Raw genomic sequence first — 18,404 nt, forward strand, 5'->3', positions numbered from 1 at the left:
TTTCTCAATTTTGTCTTTTTTTCAAATGTGACAATTAAGTGTCCCCTTAACATAATAGAAAATTTACATAATTTGTTTTCAAAATATTTGTCCGTATAGGCCTATAATAGGTCCATCAAGTAACAAGGCCATGTAGGCCTTCCTATTCAGCAGAGATATTCAAGAAAGTTGATTGATTATATATATATATATATATATATATATATATATTAAAATATTGTTTCAATTTCAAAAAGGGAAGAAAAAAAGAAGAGTGTTCCTGCTCAGAATAATATTGTGATAACGCAACCATATTGGGTGGAATATCCAACATTTATGTCAAGATACTTCAACTTGGACACATTTTCAGAGTGAATCAACGCCCTCTTTTGGTGCAGCAATGGAGAAAGATTGATGTGGCGACCAAATCCAAACCCTGGGAGCTGAACCGGCCGAGGAAAAGAAGTAAGTAAAATGTTAATTTCTTCAATTTCGAGGAATATGTTCGATAGCGTTTGTATTGAGAAATGATGCAAAATTTCGAAACAGTCGTGTTGGGAATGATTGCGTGCTGACTGAATGGATGATAGCAAGTTGAATGTTGGATAGATTGCGGGAGAATGTGACTGAGTGAGAGCGTAGCAGACTGCATCTCAAGCACTGAAGCAGTGCATGTAGTCACTGTGTACACAGCTTGACAAACGCATGGAGAAAGTGGTATTACAAAACCGTCCATGCGATGCGTGGGCGGCAGTACAGTGAAGAGTATTCAATTGTCTGCACTGTCAGTTTCTATTTTTTTTATGCTTAACAAATTACAATGATAAGATAGAGCACAATGATCAGGAGGTATATTGGCATGAAATTTTTTTTTCTGTTTTTATTTGTTTTCATAAAATAACAGTAACAAACAATATAGGCTGACAATAAGTTCAAGGCTATTTAAACACATTAACAAGCTAAATTATCTCAAATTAACTTAATAATCAGCCACAAACATCCATCCTCACAATATTGGCATGAAATATGTCAAATCAACTAGATTAAACAAATAAGTGAGGAATCAATAATTGAAGTCTTACATTACAATAAAAAAATAGGAGAAAATTACATGTAGATGTCTATTAAACGTTAGATCCAGGCCAAGGTGAGAAGTCAAAATTCAAATTCAGTGGTCATCAATCACCTAATTTGTAATTCATTGAGAATAATAGATAAAGCTTGAAATAGATGTGGATCTGCACCATATTATTCACAGCATGTTTCCCATCGATTATGTCTTGTTTGCAAACCAGGCACCAGGAGCTGAGGTTGTGTGGAATGTTTTGAATGTGGACATGGTGGAGGGAATTGGGCTAAAATTATTATCATTATTTCATTTTTTTTAATTTTTTTTTTTGGGGGGGGTGCTTATCACAAAATACTGCCCTAATCTTCTACAGCATTGGATGTAAGCTTTACAATTGCAGTGGATAGGGTTTTTCTGGGACTCATTTTTTAAATTTCCAGGGCTTTTTATTAAAAGCATTTCGGGGGCAAATTTGCCCCAAGCCCCTGCCCCCATGTAATTTTATTCAATGGAGGGGATGAGCCAAAAGTAGCAGAGGGGGTGGGGGGGGAGGGGAGCTGACCATGACGAAAATCTCGCGTTTGAGAGCTGTATACCCCATTTTTCCTTATCATCAAATCTCTTCTCCCAGTAATACAAATCCTATTGCCCTCAAGCATGAAATTTAAGTATAGAAACACCTGTTTCTTGACCTCGGTCCGAAGATAATTCACCCCAGCATCTACGGTCACAGCAGGGGGCCACACACGATGGATTGCAATGTGTGTAGTTCCGGCGAGCGCATGGAGTTCCATGTATACACGCGTTGATAGAAAGTTTTTTCTTCCTTTCTTTCTTTCTTTCCTTCCTTCCTTCCTTCCTTCTTTCTCTCTCTCTCTCTCTCTCTCTTCCTTCCTTCCTTCCTTCCTTTCTTTCTTTCTTTCTTTCTTTCTTTCTTTCTTTCTTTCTTCCTTCCTTTCTTTCCTTCTTTCTCTCTGTCTGGCTGTCTAATTTTTTTCTTTCTAGACTTATTTTTCTTCATCCACCCCCTTTCTACACCTCTGAAGAATGAATAATGATTTCATATTTTTGTGCATATCAGCAGCATGATTATTATACTTTGTATGTTGGTATGCCATTACTTCTATTTTTCGAACGTTAAGACTGTATCATTGCGCGAGTGAACCCATTTTCTTGCTGGACGGACAGAAACTATGCATGCATCGCGGTCCTTGCATGCTAAGCATACCGTAATTTTTATTCGCTTACTTTCCTTATTTCAAGGTCGATTTTCTTCGTTCGAAATTGAAAATGGACTAGTATTGGATGTCTGAATGTAATATGCCTTTGAAAACGTGATTAATATCGAATACAATAATTTCATTCCGAAGATCCTTCTACAGGCAGACAAGTCTTACGTAATAGCACAGCTGTTTATCATTTCGTCCTTGGCTCAACGCTCATTTAGCTGGCCCGTGGTGGTGAAATCGAGACAAGGGGATTACCTGGCCAAGATGGGTTTATCGGGGTTGGAAAAGTTGTTTGAGATATCCCAAACGCAAATCGGGGTATGAAACCGCAGTTTGCAGTCCGAAGTGAGGTCGAGAATCAAACGGGAAATTTTCGTAATGCATTGTAAAGAATTCATAATCAGATTTTTTTTCACAGTTCACTTTTTAGTGAAACAAATGTTTGATTACAGGGCCAGGGCAAAAGTCAGCCCCCGGCCCCTGCAACCCCTAGTTCCACAGCCCCAACAAACATGAACTTGCATCCTACCCATAGCTGAGTTTGTACACCTTTATAACACAAGTGAGAAAATACAATTTACTGATTGAAATTAGTAATTTTCTTATTTGATCTCCACAATTTGCCAAATTTTAAGAAATTAATTGGCCTGTTTTCTTTCTAAATTTGAGAAAAATAATTGGCATATACATGTATAATAAAATGTAGGCCTACATAAAATCTAGAACGGTTTATTTAACAGAGGTAAGAAATATTAAGAATGTAAAAACCGGTAACTTGATATGGAATAAAGCAAATTAGTGAATGTTAGAATTTTGAGGAATTTTAGGGAAGCACCCCAGATATAGGTAGTCTGAACATGTTACAAACATGGCTAGCATAGTACAATACAAGATTCTGCTTATTATACAATAGATCATGTACATATATATTGTACCTATTACAGTATTTTAGGACTTTTTTCTGCATTGCTAATTTATATTGATCATAAACCTATGAGTATATTGCAGTATATAGGACTTGTTATTTTAGGACTTGTTTTTGCCTTAAAGTTGCTAACTTATTATGATTCATCCGGATCACAATAGAAAAATCAATGGGATGCGGTCAGTCTTGGAGCCAGTGGGCTGTAAACTCACCAACCATGAACTGAGCGCCTCCACCCAGACTGGTCATTTCTTTCAGTGGTAAAATCAATAAAAATACTGCTTTATTTTGTATCCATACAAACTGAAAGAGCCCCCTCTACTGTGAGAGTCAAGACATTATGCTATTTGTTTTCTTCTTCAACAAATTTCCAATAGAACCACTTTGTCTAAAATTCCAGACAAGACATGCTATTTGTTTTCTTCTTCAACAAATTTCCAATAGAACCACTTTGTCTAAAATTCCGGACCTGGTCTAAGAACATATCCACATTATCTAGTACAACTTGCTTTAATTTCCAGGTAATGAAATCTCCAGAATTATTTATTCCTATTCAGTATAATTTCCTGATCGTAAAATTATATCTATTTCAGTTAAATTTTATTTCAGCCATAAATTAAAATAAGATATAATAACATGATACACACAAAAAATGGTTAGGATACCCATTAAAGCTGTAGCTTGAGGTAGGAGTCTTTTTTTACTATCTGTTTATGACTACTTATACTGTCAATATCTGTTCTGTTGTATAAGAATTTTATTTGTATTAATGTATTTATGCATTTTTGCGTATTTTAAAGAGGTGTGAAGTAAATGAATCTGAATCTGAAAATCTGAACACATAATACATGTACCATTAAAAAAGCACTACAAAGAATTACATAATAACTTTAAACATGTAGTCATTGCCATTTCAAGCATTGATGCTTTCTTAGCAATCAGGATAAAACAAACACTAACATTTCACTACCATATTTCATCTTGTTCGAAATCAATTCAATTTCAACTTTATTTCATTTAATAAAACAATTACATGGTAGAAATCTATACAATATAATATTAGAATGTGGAGACAACTTTGAAGAATATTGAAGTCTGATAGTATGCTGCCACCATTATATAAAAAGTTAGAACCAAGTTCTACACACAAGAACATAATATTTCAAATAAATACTATGAAGAAGATGGCACAAATGAGATAAAACTTAAACATTTTAGAACACAATACCTTATAAACCCTAACTAGGCCAGGCTTTTTTTTACCCCCCAGGTTTACAAAGGCACAGGCATCACATAATCATAATAATACAGAAAATCAATTGAAATATTAATTTAAAATTATATCACATAATCGTACATTCATAATTTCATAAAAGAGGTACCGGTAATACATTTTAAACACAATTTAGAAGTATAGTACGAGTTCAGTTTGAAAACAAATAAATGAATTCAGAGAAGGATAACAAAGAATATGCACGTAGATGGAGGAGAAAAGAAGGTGAAGAAGGAAAGGAGGGGAGAAGATACTGAAGTTAAGGAGAGGACAAATAAGAAAAAAGGTGAAAGGGAAAAGGCATACAAAAATAAAAAGGAAGGATGGAAGATGAATCACGCAGACTGAAATATTGATAATTTAATGCAAACATTAAATTGACCCATATATGAAAATGACACTGCAAATTTGTTTATTCGTTTTAAATCCTAATAAGTTGAACAACATGTCTTGATAATCTAGTTCTGGTACTCGTCGTTCATCCTTTTTTTAATCTGAACCAAACCAGCTTAGCTGATTGACCTACTTTTCCTCAAGCCACGCGCTCAGCGCATGGAATGCTTATTATTGCTTGCGCCATCATGATCTTTGATGTCAATGATGGAATAGTCGACTATTCCATCGTTGACGTCACAGAATAGCACTTTTTCTTCGGTGGGCGTTTCATTTTCGACATCATCACAAAATAGTGAGAATATGTTTGGTCACATGATGCTATTTAAACCAATCAGCATACGTCTTTAATTTATTTAGGATATAACCTAAATTATTTTGTCTAATACCATTAACTCTCCCATTGTAAAATATGAATTCATTGTCATTTCTAAATCATTGATTGATGGTCAGATGTAATTTTGTTTTAATATAAAACTATAATTCACAGATAAAAGGGCATGAATTAATTGTCACTTTGGTCTGAGTATACATGTAAATTCTTAATGGCCAAATATTTATTCACCATTTTGTCAAATTCCAAAGATAAAGTGTCAATATCATGTTTCACTAGATCTAGTGAAATATGATATTGACACTTTATCTTTGTGGAAACCCTTGATGGTGTAATATTTTTTCAAAGTCACTTTTTCTATAAACACCATTTGAATAGTCTAATTTCAGGATATATGAATTCATTGCCAATTCTTCATGGTATATTTATTGCACTATACAGTCTGGTTTTCTATCCCCTTTCCTTTCGAGGCCTCCATCACTTTCAAGCTCCAAGCTTAAGATGGAGGTCTCCCACATTTCTAGAAATATATATAAGTTCAGTAATTAAAGAAAAATGTATGTATAGATATAATTTTCACAGTACAGTTGATATTTTATGATTATGTACATTATTCATGATGTTTGAAAAAATATTTGCCTATTATGTAGTATTGAAAAAATTATACTTGTATATACATTGCTTTTGTTTTGAAATGTGGAAATAAAATAAATCAAATCAAATCAAATATTGAAATCATTTGATGTGATAATTTGTGTCTAATGCCATTCTAAAAATGTACAGCTTTTTTCTGTTTTTTGCTTACTAAGACAGACCTAGAAATTACCAGACATTTATTTTTATTGATAATCTTACCAACAGTGCATTCAAAATATTTTCAAATACACATATCTTTCATCTTTTTGTTCTTTTCCTTCTCATTGAAAGTAGTAAAAAGATAATGCAGAAGTTATAATGTACATTTTCATGTATGGTGATAACAGCTCATAATTTCATGTCCAGACATATAGATAAATAAACAGATAGAAAACAGATAGATATAGATTGTAATAGATACGTCAATAAATTATCTAATAGACAGATTGAAAGATAGATAGATACATGTAGATGTGTATATGGTAGATTGGTAGAGAGATCAATAATACTATCAATACACCCTGTAGTTCAAGAGATAGATAGATAGATTAGGGAGATAGGTAGATAGATAGATCAAATATATCTATAGATTGGTAGATTGATCAATAAAAATAATAATAATCAATAGGTAAGGAGAGAGAGTTATAGATTTATGATAGATATATAGATAGATGGATAGATATATAAATGGATAGACAGACAGACAGACGGCAGACAGACAGACAGACAGACAGTAAGACAGACAGACAGACAGACAGACAGACAGACAGAAAGATAGATAGATCTATAGATAAAAAGATATAGTGTTGATACATCAATAGATAAACTGATTTGTATTAACAGATACATGTAGGTCAATAGATAAAAAGATATTATATAGATGTATATACAATGTACATGTAGATTGGTAGATGGATCAATATGTAAAGATATATACATCTATTAAATAGGTAGATTGGGGAAATAGACATGAAGATAGATACATACATGTACATTGATAAAATACGGAAAACGCTATGGGTGGCTGGATGGGAGGTAGAATGGATGCATATGATTGTTACTGTGGATATATAGAAAGATAGAGATACAGCAGATGTATTGATAGATAGACAGATAGATAGATAGATGTAGATAGATAATACATGTATAAATGGAAACTAGCAAATGGATGGATAGATAGATAAATGTAGAGCTATAGATAGATAGGTAGATAGATCAGAAAGATAGGCAGATACATGTACACAGCTACTGTAGTAGTAGTAATAGATATTTAGATAGATGGATGGATAGATAAATAAATAGATACATGTACATGTAGATAGACATGCAGACAGATAGATTGATAGATAGAGATAGATATATAGAATAGAAAAAAAATAATAGCATACAACTGAGTGGATAGAATCATAAGAATTATTATTTGAGTTTGCAATCTTCAAGGAAATACCAGCATTTTAGAGGTTTGTACAAATAACTTCTTTCTATAAAAAGCAATTTTCGAAAGTAATGATACTGAAAAGATAGGGGAAGGCGGGGTAAGTTGAGCATAGGGGCAAGTTGAGCCACCAGCTCCAGGCCAATAATGAATGACTCAGACATTGTGGTGGTGTCATGTATTGATGACCCATTGCATAACCCCTACCCTAACCCCACCATATTGTTTTCAACTTTGAAACAAAAAGTAGTTTTTTAGAGGGAAAAATATGAATTTCAGCCAAAAAGTAAAAAAAGAGTGTGAAATAGATAAGTGCTTTATAAACACACACGTCTTTTAATATAATAAAGACATGATAACAACATTATTAGTCCAGGTATGGATCTTCATTCTTGTCATAGTCTTTTATATGATGGATGCATAATAAATGTGTGGATACAATATTATCGCACTAAGTTCGGACTGGGGTAAGTTGAGCCAAACAGCATGGGGCAAGTTGAGCCATGGTAATTCCTATGGTAATGTATCTTAAAAAACAAACAAACCATAAAAATCGATTGAAATGCAGGCTGAAAGGAGCAAATTTACATGACTGCTCTTTTCCTTTGAAAGGATGTTAGTATTTATAGAGAATTAGCAAGTGAGAAGACTTTAAACAAAAACTTGACATGCTGGTTCTCCCCTCATACATTTTGTATGTTTTTGTGGCTCAACTTACCCCAGAAGGTGGCTCAAACTTACCCCATATATGGGGCAAGTTGAACCATTTGACATCGTTTTTTTCAAAGGTCACGATGACTTTCAGTGTGGGGATAGAAAGTTATATATAGGTGGAAAATATTTCAGAAGAATTAAATTTCAAGGCAAGGTACTTATTTCGACAAGATTATTAATCATATCAATTCTACCATGCAAAAAGCAAAAACTGTCACAACTTACCCGACTTTGCCTATACGTACATTAGATACAAAATTCTATATCTAATTAAGATAATATCTTGGCACTCAGTGAGAGATGTGTTATAATACTGGCACTATGAAGCTACAGTCACACCAACAAAACAGGTTTAGAGTCGGGTCCATTGGTGTGACAGAGGCATCTGTTAACTGCTCATGAGACCACGAAATGATCACATTCACACCAACGAAACTGAATGGCATATCATTGGTCGGTTTAGAGTCAGGTCCGTTGGTGTGACAGTGGCATCTGTTAACCGCTCATGAGACCTCACCTAAGGACCACAGTCACACCAACGAAACCGAATCCAGACTGATCGACTCTATTAGATTACATCAAATAGCATATCACTGGTCGGTTTAGAGTCAGGTCCGTTGGTGTGAGAGTAGCATCTGTTAACCGCTAATGAGACCTCACCAAAAGACCACAGTCAGACCAACGAAACCGAATCAAGACTGATCGACTCTATTGCATTATCATTATCAAATAGCATATCACTGGTCGGTTTTAGAGTCGGGTCCGTTGGTGTGACAGTGGCATCTGTTAAGCGCTCATGAGACCTCACCTAAGGACCACAGTCACACCAACGAAACCGAATCCAGACCGATCAACTCTGGTATTATATTAAATGGCATATCGTTGGTCAGTTTTGAGCTGGGTCCGTTTGTGTGACTGAAGCATCTCTTCCAGCTCATGAGACCTCATCACTGTAGGTAGCAAGAGTGGAAATCTCTTTCTAAACTTTAAAGGGGTAGGGGGGACCAGGGGCTGAAAAATTTGACAAGCAAAAAAAAAAAAGTCAACAAAAAGGTTAGGTCATCTTGTTTATTTCGACTTTGAATGATGTACATGTATTTCTTTCCATCATATAAGACCAAAAATAGTAAGGGGGGGGGGGACATGTGATATTGTGTCCCCCCTACTATTTTGGGTAAGGTGACGCGTCCCCCTTGTCCCCCCCTGGGATTTCCGCCCATGGTTCGTTATAGTTAGATACATGTAAATGGGCAGATAACAAATAAATGACAGTATGCCTACATCCAAAGCCTAAAGGCTTGTTTCCAACATTGTAATGTCAACAAATTGTAGTAACCATGACAAGTACAAGAACATGGAAAAAAAATATCCATCGATCAAATAATTTGCACTGTTAAATGCATCACCTGCATACTGTACATGTAGTACATGTATCTAGAATGGAAGAACTTTCTTCATTTTATGGGTTTATTAACAAATATCAGTTATGACTGGATGTTGAACAAGCATTCTTTGTGGTAATATTGCCAAAGTCAAGACTGCAAGCTTGTAAATGTCACGTCCATGGCTACGCATGCATGTCTATGACAATCTTACCAAGTAGTATGCTGTGCATGTCTGATTGTCTTATGAATAATTCATGTCCCTTTATGGATCATAAAGTGTGAGCTGCCATATTTCTGCCTTCATACTACATGTATGTGGGTTTATTCTAAGAAATTTACAGTGTATTGGTAATATCACAGACATTCTTCTTTGCAAGTAAATATTCTTGTCTTTAAAGCCTGTGTGTAGCTTTGGTAAAGGGTCAATAATGTGATTGATAATCGAATATCATCTAATATGACAGTCTTACTGAAGCGTAGAGACCGTTGGATATTTTTCCAACTGCACTTCTCTGAGAAAATTTCAAATATTCAAATCTTGGATATATAGCGCCCTCTCTCGGCGATGCTTGTTTTAAATTTTAAAAATGGGCATTCAAGCACTTATCTTATAAATTTAGTGATTAGATATCCAAAAGTTACAGACTAAGAACATATCTTGAAAATTTCAGCCCATTCCATGATTTGGAATAGGATTTCATTGAAAGACAAAAACACACAGATATTTTTAATAATTTGATCGGGTGACCCGATCAAGTTAAATTTCCATGTAAAATCGCGAAATTTATCCTGTAAAACACATTTTCATTTCATATCCTCCACGTCATAGCTGTTATAGGGCATATCCATTCATATTAGCTAGCAATGAATTGTAATAGTGATAGGTGCATTTTGGTGGATTTACCAAAACTATACACAAGCTTTAAGGTATACAGGTACAATGATCTTTCTTTGATAATTTGTTTATTCATTTATTATTTCATTATTTCATTTAAGCAAAAGGAATACAAGACATTAAAAACACAAGAAAATTTATTAATTAGTTAAAGGGAATATTGAAGAAAATGTATGAAAAAATATATTAAGTATGTTCCTTTTCTAATTCAAAATATCTCATTTCTTAAAGATGAAGTCTACCCGAGAAAAAAATGTTTATATACATGTAGGTAAGTAGATAAAAATCAAACTAGCATAATGCTGAAAAATTCATCCAAATCGGATGTAAATAAGAAAGTTATGACATTTTAAATTTTGCTTATTTTTCACAAAATAGTGATTCATTGACATGTAATGAGACAGTAGATGATGTCCTTTGCTCACTGTTTCTTTTTTTTTCTTGTTTGAATTGTACAATATTTTTTTATTTTTTGCAGATTTGACAATAAGGACCAACTTGATTGAAACATACATGTAGTATTAAACAGTGCTAATTCAACATGTTCAGGGAGGAATTGATTGTTGCTTCACTTGACAGTGAGGAAAAATTGGAATACTTCGTATTTCATACAATAAAACACATAAAAAGATAGTGAGTGGATAATGTCATCAGTCTCATCATTTGCATAATGACCAGAATATGCATATAACTGTTTTGTGAAATTCAGAAAAATTTGAAAATGTCATAACTTTCTTATATCTGATTGTGATGTTGGATTTTACTCTTTTTATTCAAATTAACTTTATTTTGGGGTGGACTTGTCCTTTAACAACAATATTGAATATCAGGGGGGGTGTGTGTGTATGTGGGGGGGGGGGGGGGTGCATTGATGATGCCAATCCTAACCTTTGATCTATATACATACATGAAAGGTTTGCAACTTTGAACCATGTAATTTCAAGACTTTTCTCTAATAAGCCTTAAAATCCAGTTAATGTCTTTTGAAGTTCTCATTTAAATATAGAAAGTGAGCACACATAAATTCTTGAATTATGCAAAAAGAAATCCATGAAAAATTAATTAATTGAACGTTATCAACACATAAAATCAAGAATGATCATGCATGCATGCATGCAAAGAGTAAATAATTTTAATTGGAACTCGTGTTGACTGCTTATTTATTTTTGTCATACCCACTATTTTTCGGTGCAAGCCATTATTTATATCCTAGAGGAAAACAGTTGGTATTCTGTCAAGCATGAACAGAAATTTGTCTTTTTTTGGTCATCTCATAGAGAAGACTTTAATAGAGCAATATTTCAAAGGAAATCCTTGATATTTAGAAAAATAATTTTGATAGATTTTCAAAAAAAATCTCTTTTTATAAACACTGTATACGAAGTATTTAAGGGGTACACTTCGCTGTATTGACTTGAACAGATATAGAAAAATCAGACTTACAAGAAGACACTGAAAATTTGATCAAAATTAGACAAGGAATATTAAACAAAGATATGACATTTCAAAGATTTGCTTTATTTTGTAAAACAGTTCTGTGCATGTATTCATGAATATTCAACAAGCAAACTGATCAAAGTCACATGCCCACTTGTTCTTTTGTACCTGGGGTATTTTATTACATGATATTATGTTTATTCAAAGTTTGTCTTCTATGAACTAAAAAAATGGATTTAATTCATTAGATATTCATTGCTGCAACTTATTTTATTATGATGGAGACATGTACATACCTTTATGAAAATATGAAATAATTATGATTTCATGTAATAATATAAGAAAAATGGAAGTGGTGATGTGACATCGGCCAACCTAATGAATATTCATGATGACATGCATATATATCTATTTTCATAAAAAAAAGCTATCTTTGAAATTAAATTTTGATTACATTTTCAGCATTTTGTGTGGTAAATTTCACTCTATTTATTTAGATATTATTATTTTCAGCTCCAAATACCCCTTTAAGCGATAAAGTTACAAAGAGAGAGACCCCCCCAAAAAATAATCCACTCTGATTAATAACCTCAACTTCCTTCTCTGGTATTCATCATTTGTTTATATTTCAGTCATCATCTAAATCATTCTCTTATGAATGTTATTCTTTCTTCATACCATCTCCCGGTCTTCCTCCATATGAAAGTAATAACATTACTTGGCGCTCAGTTCGTTGCTGAGTGAGTGGAGGCAAAACCCAATCTCCGTACTCTTGCTGGGAGCCCTTCCAAGGCGTATCCAGAGTTCGGGCTCCAACATCCTGTGATCCATTTTCACAGAGGAAACGGGGCACAAATCTAGTCCCCACTTCCAGAACCAGACAATAATTCATTTTGAAAGATGTTTCAATAGGAAATACCTTTTGTAAAGCTTTAAAAAAGGTGAATAATGCTGTAAGTGTAGGTAATAGCAGCCAAAAAGTCTTTTGTTGGAAGAGGGTGAGAGATACAGGCTAAAAGACCCCCCGTTGAACTCTTTTATTGTTGAGTGTCTATGTCATATTGGGGCGTCCACACTTCATGTCGAATCCATTTGCTGTTGGTCCCATGTACACTCGATCTCATGATTGAATGACATTCTAGTGGGATGACATCATTTTTTTTTAAGGGGGGTTACTTTATTTTTATTTGCTCTTGACAGGCTATAAACATGCCATAGTGTACATGTAAACATCAGCACAATATTCTTTTAACATGTTGAGGGCCCTGCAACACTAATACCTTGGTCACATTTGTTCTACAGCGGCCGTACGGCAAGTCGAAAACAGCCGTTTTATCATTTTTTTGTACCAGCTAAATATAGTTGGTTTGAATAAAACGGCTGTTTCGTCTCGCCATACGGCCGCCATAGAGCAAATGTGACCGAGGTATAAGTTTGCGATTAATCGCTTAAAAATGAAATGGCCTATCAAGATCATTGTTGCATGTTTAGACTGATGAAGATTCAATCAGAGAGTTGCTATTTCATATTGGCAATTAATCCCGAAAAACCTTTGTGTTACGGGACCCGGGTCATGTGTGCATGTCCACCCCACAAAAAGTTGATTTGAATAAAAAGAAAATAATCCAACAAGCATAACACTGAAAATTTCATCAAATCGGATGTAAAATAAGAAAATTATGACATTTAAGAGTTTTCCTTCATTTCACAAAACAGTTATATGCACATCCGGATAGGTATGCAAATGAGGAGACTGATGATGTCGTCCGCTCACTATTTCTTGTGTATTTCATTATATGAAATAGGGAATATTCTATTTTTCTCCTCATCGTCAAGTGAAACAATTACTAATTCCTCCCTGAACACGTGGAATGAGCATAATACTACTATATTATTCAGTCAAGTTGGTCCTTATTGTCAAATCTATAAATAAAGGAAATATTGTATAATTCAAACAATAAAAAACAAAAGAAATAGTGAGTGAAGGACATTGTTGACCATCTCATTGGAGAAATATGCATATCACTGTTTTGTGAAAAATAAGCAAAATTTTAAAATGCCATAACTTTCTTATTTTACATCCGATTTTGATGAAATTTTCAGCGTTGTGCTAGTGTGATTTTTCTCTCTTTATTCAAGTCAAATTTTTTTCTGGGGTGGACTTGACCTTTAAGGCCCTCCCCCTCCATGTGAGGGGGGGGGGGTAGCACCCCATCGTCGCCCTCCTCCTGCAGTGCGACAACTGTCTGGAACAATCTGAAGATCCCCATGGCAAACGTGATATTCTCATGGGTTTCTGAATTCTGTTTACATTGGGTGTCTTCATAATTGCCTGCCCTAGCTGCCTGTCTACCTACCTGCGAACATGGTCTGCATAATGCTGTATGCATGGCTGGCTGGCTTGCTTTTTTATCAGAGGCTGCCTATTTATGTACGACATTTCTATGATACGGGTGAAGTCTCTACCCAACAAGAGTTTACATGAATTAATTAAAAAGAGAAATAAGTCAGAAAATAAAATAAATAAATCTTTACTCTGAAATAGTCATCAAACCATATGTGAAGTAAAGTTGTTCGGGGGGGGGGGGGAGGAAGGTTGGGTCAGATAATGTATTGTTATATTTTTTTTTGGGGGGGGGGGGGTAGAGGGATAGGCATGGAATTGTTTAACCAGTCAGTTCAAGAAAGCGGAATGTTTAAATAGCAAATTTGGACTAAAATGGACGAGTAGATAACAAGATAATGGGCCTAGCTGCCACATTCACTATGATTAATAATTTTGAGTAATTATTGGAAGTTCATGAATTAAAATTGCAAATCCTACAAAAGAAGTCACCTTTGAAACTGTGAATGAGATTCACATAAAATACTTGCCCATTTAAAAGAAAGGTGGGTGGGATTGGGATGGGTTCGTTTTAATACCCCAAAAGAAGAAGGAATTAATATTCGATGACAGAACTTTTAAAATAACTCAATGAAAAAGAAAACCCAACTTTAAAAGGTTTATTCAATCACAATTTTTGTTGTCTGAATGGTGTATGGTTTGTTTGTGGGTGTTTGTTAGGGTTTGTGTGTATGTGTGTGTGTGTGGAGGAGGGGGGGGGGGGTGCATTCATGACTCTGCACAGTAATACAGTTTTTGTTGCCCCCTTAGGAGAGAGCAAGATAACATTACAAGGTAGTAAATGGAAAGATAGATAAAATAAAGAATGAAAAAGGACAGAACAGGTGGGGGGATTTTTTTTGTAGATGGACTAGGATGTCTAGCTGCTAATTCCCTGCATGGATTGGACAGTCTTTAAAGGGGAATCCCTGACGCAAATAAATTTTTTTTTTTAGAAGAAAAAAAAATCAGACAAGTTGATACGTAAAAGTTTGAACAGTATTACATGTAGATGAACAATAAGAAAGTTATGAATTTTTAAAAGTTGTAATAATTGTACCCGAATTTGCTGCATTTGTGATGCCATAGTGATTTTTTTAATACTTCAAATTATATTTTTCTTTCATGAGGATATAAAACAATATGTTACATGGGTTTTATTTTGATTACTGCCCCCAGGGGAATATGTACTTATATGTACATGTAGGAGAAAACCTCGAAATCCTGATAATTAAGTACTTTGCCTATGGGGGAAAGTTGCCCTTGCCCCTTGTCTTAATTTACTTTGACTTTAAAAAAATTACAGCCTTGGGATGTCAATTTGAAAACAGCAATAACTTTCCCATAGCTTGTCCGATTTCTTTCATACTCTCACCATTCCGATTTTTCTTATTTTTCTCATTTCCAACTTAACATTTCGTTGAAAAGGTTGGATTCTCCTTTAAGGGAACATATAATGTGTTCAGTCTCCCCTTTCCAATCAAATTTTTTAGCTGGTAGTCCCAAGTCTCTCCTCATTGGTTGACTTGTTTATAAAGAATACTTTTGAACCTTTCACTTCGCTTGATCGAGACACTTCATATTCCGGTTCCAAATGGGATATTTAGTCCTCACATAATACTTCTTCACCACCCTATTGTTTTTACAGGGTGAAGCTAGACGCCTGATAAAGATAACATGAGGGCAGCTGAAACTACAGCGTTTTCAAAGAAACAAATTTCCCTTGCAACGTTCATCTTCAAATCTCATTTCATATGCCTCCTACATGTGCACACATTCATGCGACGGTGATTTGAATTCACGAATGTTGTACCACGTTTGTCTCGCTTTATTTCCAGACGAAGGAGGATAGAAGCTGAGGGAGGGAAGAAGAGACGAGAGAGCGAACGGGAGACGAGGGAGGGAACGAATAAGGCTTTGGCTGATCTGCTGCTGCTGTAATTCTAGGCTGATGAGGGAACCGACAGACCCAATCAAGTTTTGTTGAGACGGAATGATTTTCAACAAACAAATCTTGGCCGCTCTCATTGGCATGAAGGAGCTTACCTGCGATTGATGTGTGTTTTTGACGAACCTTTATGTCGGGTATGTATGTGCAGTATTAAATTTGATATATGATTTGTTATATTAATGATATTAATAATATGCAAATTTTGTATTGTGCTTGATACAAATGTAACTTCTTTATAAAAATGTGCCTACGTACTGAATTTGCAGAAAAGGCAGTTTTATGCAGTGTAATCTTCTATTTTAAAAGATATGGGAAATGCATGTAGTGTGTTGAATTTTAGTTTTGTTTGAAAAAATAGAAAAAATTGCATTAAACTTCATTTCTCAGACTGAAATATATAAATTTTTGTATTTTAAAAACATTTTCATAGTAAAAGGAAGAAAGCTATGAAGATAGAGAAAGTGACGAACGTCACCAAACAGAATTGCCAGACATATATGTATTCCAGGTTCTAAGAAAGTATAGTGGAGAATTATTCATTGGAGGTGTCTGTATATGTAATTGAGTAATACAGACTTGTATCAATCAGATACATGTATACCTATTTACGTCTGAGACAGACCTTTGACCTTACCATGCAAAAGATGTTGCCAGAGCTTGAGCCTTGAACCCCTGCATCAACATGTAACTTCCCCACATATCAACATGTAACTTCCCCTCATAGCTTGGAGTACAGGCGCTTGGCACAACTCCAGGCTGAGGATTTAATAAAAATAAAAAAAATTAGGTGTCAAAATAGCCCAGTATTAAACTAATAAGCAAAACCGATCCTATACAAAATTATAGAAGTAATTAATGGGGATGTGGGGGACTTTGACGAATGATAATCAATCAGTATAGTATTAAAAAAAATAATTAAGCGCCAAAATAGCCCAATATTAAACTAATGAGCAAAATCGATTCCATACAAAATTATAGAAGTAATGGGGGGGGGGGGGGGGAATGGGGGGACTTTGACGAATGATAATCAATCATTGACTTTGCTCAATGTACTATGTAAATTTTTATTCATCTGCTCTAATTTTCAAATTGAAAAATGAAATTAAAGATTTTTAAGGTCCATATTACTCTCATTTGTAAATTTATTTTAATCATTTTTAAAAATTCATTTTGGAGAGGTCTTTTTTCCTTTGAAGACCAGATTAATGCCATCAGGCTATGAATAATAATGAATGCATCTTTCCACTTAAATAATAAGGCTGCATTATTTTTGCTATGGTTGTATACTGTACATGTAGCAATACATCAAATTGTAGCCTTAGGAACCGAGACGCAAATAATTCCTAAAGCATTGACCTTAATATCACTGAAATTACCAGCTCTGCTGCAAATTGGATAAAGACAGGCCATGAATTATTCCACCCCGAATAAAATATACCAATTTATGTTATTCCACTGGTTAGTGGTACATCACCGTTGAATGCTGGCTGGCCGTGTTGGTCCCGACTGGGTTTTAGTGTACCTGGGATGTTCAGTGCTGTGCATCGTGAGAGCCCCCCTGAAGAAACAGCTGGTTTGCCGCATTTATTTTCAATAATTGGCTCAAATTTGGGAGCCCTCGGCTGCGAAAATTGGATTGCAGCCCATGCACTGCTGATGTTCCTTCGTCTCTTTCCTTTGGGTGGATGGAAGGATGGATGGGTTGGTGTCTTCTTTTTGCACCCTCCTAATCTCTGTCAGTCTTTCTCTTTGTCTCTTTTTTTAAGTCTGTCCTTCACCTCTCTTTGTCTGTCTATCTGTCTCTGTCCATCTCACTCCCTCTCTCTCTTGCTCTCATTCCCTCTCTATTTCTCTCTTTGGTAGTTCGCGTCTCTGTCTTTGTTTCTCACTCTCTCGCAATTCTCTTTCTCTCTCTTTGTCTATCTTTAGTCTCTCTTTATCTATGTGTCTGTCTGTCTGTTGGAGTATCTCCGTCACTCCTCTCTCTCCGTTGTAAAACTGTCTTCAGAACTCTATGACAATTGGTGAGTTTAATTGAATGAATGTTAATTTAAAAAACAATTGAGTGCAAAGAGTTCTGTCTTTCTCTTGTAATTTCTCTTCTTTTACATAGACTCTGATTACTTACGAAATGTATTGTGGAGTTTATCTGCAAGTACATGTACATGTACTACGTGTACACTGTAGTGTCAAACAGTTTCCTGTTTGTTCATATCTACTCTAGATGTGTACATAATTTATACAATCTTTTTTTTCTCCATTTCTTGACAAAGTAACATCGATCATAATGATTTTGGAAACAGAACATGTTTCAAGGTAAGCAAACCTCATCTCCAGCCTGAAAAATATAGACATACTATACATGT

The 18,404-nt window shown here is 34.7% G+C and overlaps 1 long non-coding RNA gene across 1 annotated transcript; it reads left to right on the top strand.

Moving 5' to 3' along the window:
- Nucleotides 1–373: 373 nt before the first annotated feature.
- Nucleotides 374–16,300, top strand: LOC121406252. The gene is made up of 2 exons (XR_005968765.1): nt 374–444; nt 15,926–16,300. It is a non-coding gene; the product is annotated as an uncharacterized LOC121406252 (long non-coding RNA).
- The last annotated feature ends 2,104 nt before the right edge of the window (nt 16,301–18,404 follow it).

This window comes from Lytechinus variegatus, chromosome 1, assembly GCF_018143015.1.
Source record: "Lytechinus variegatus isolate NC3 chromosome 1, Lvar_3.0, whole genome shotgun sequence".
Taxonomy (NCBI): domain Eukaryota; kingdom Metazoa; phylum Echinodermata; class Echinoidea; order Temnopleuroida; family Toxopneustidae; genus Lytechinus; species Lytechinus variegatus.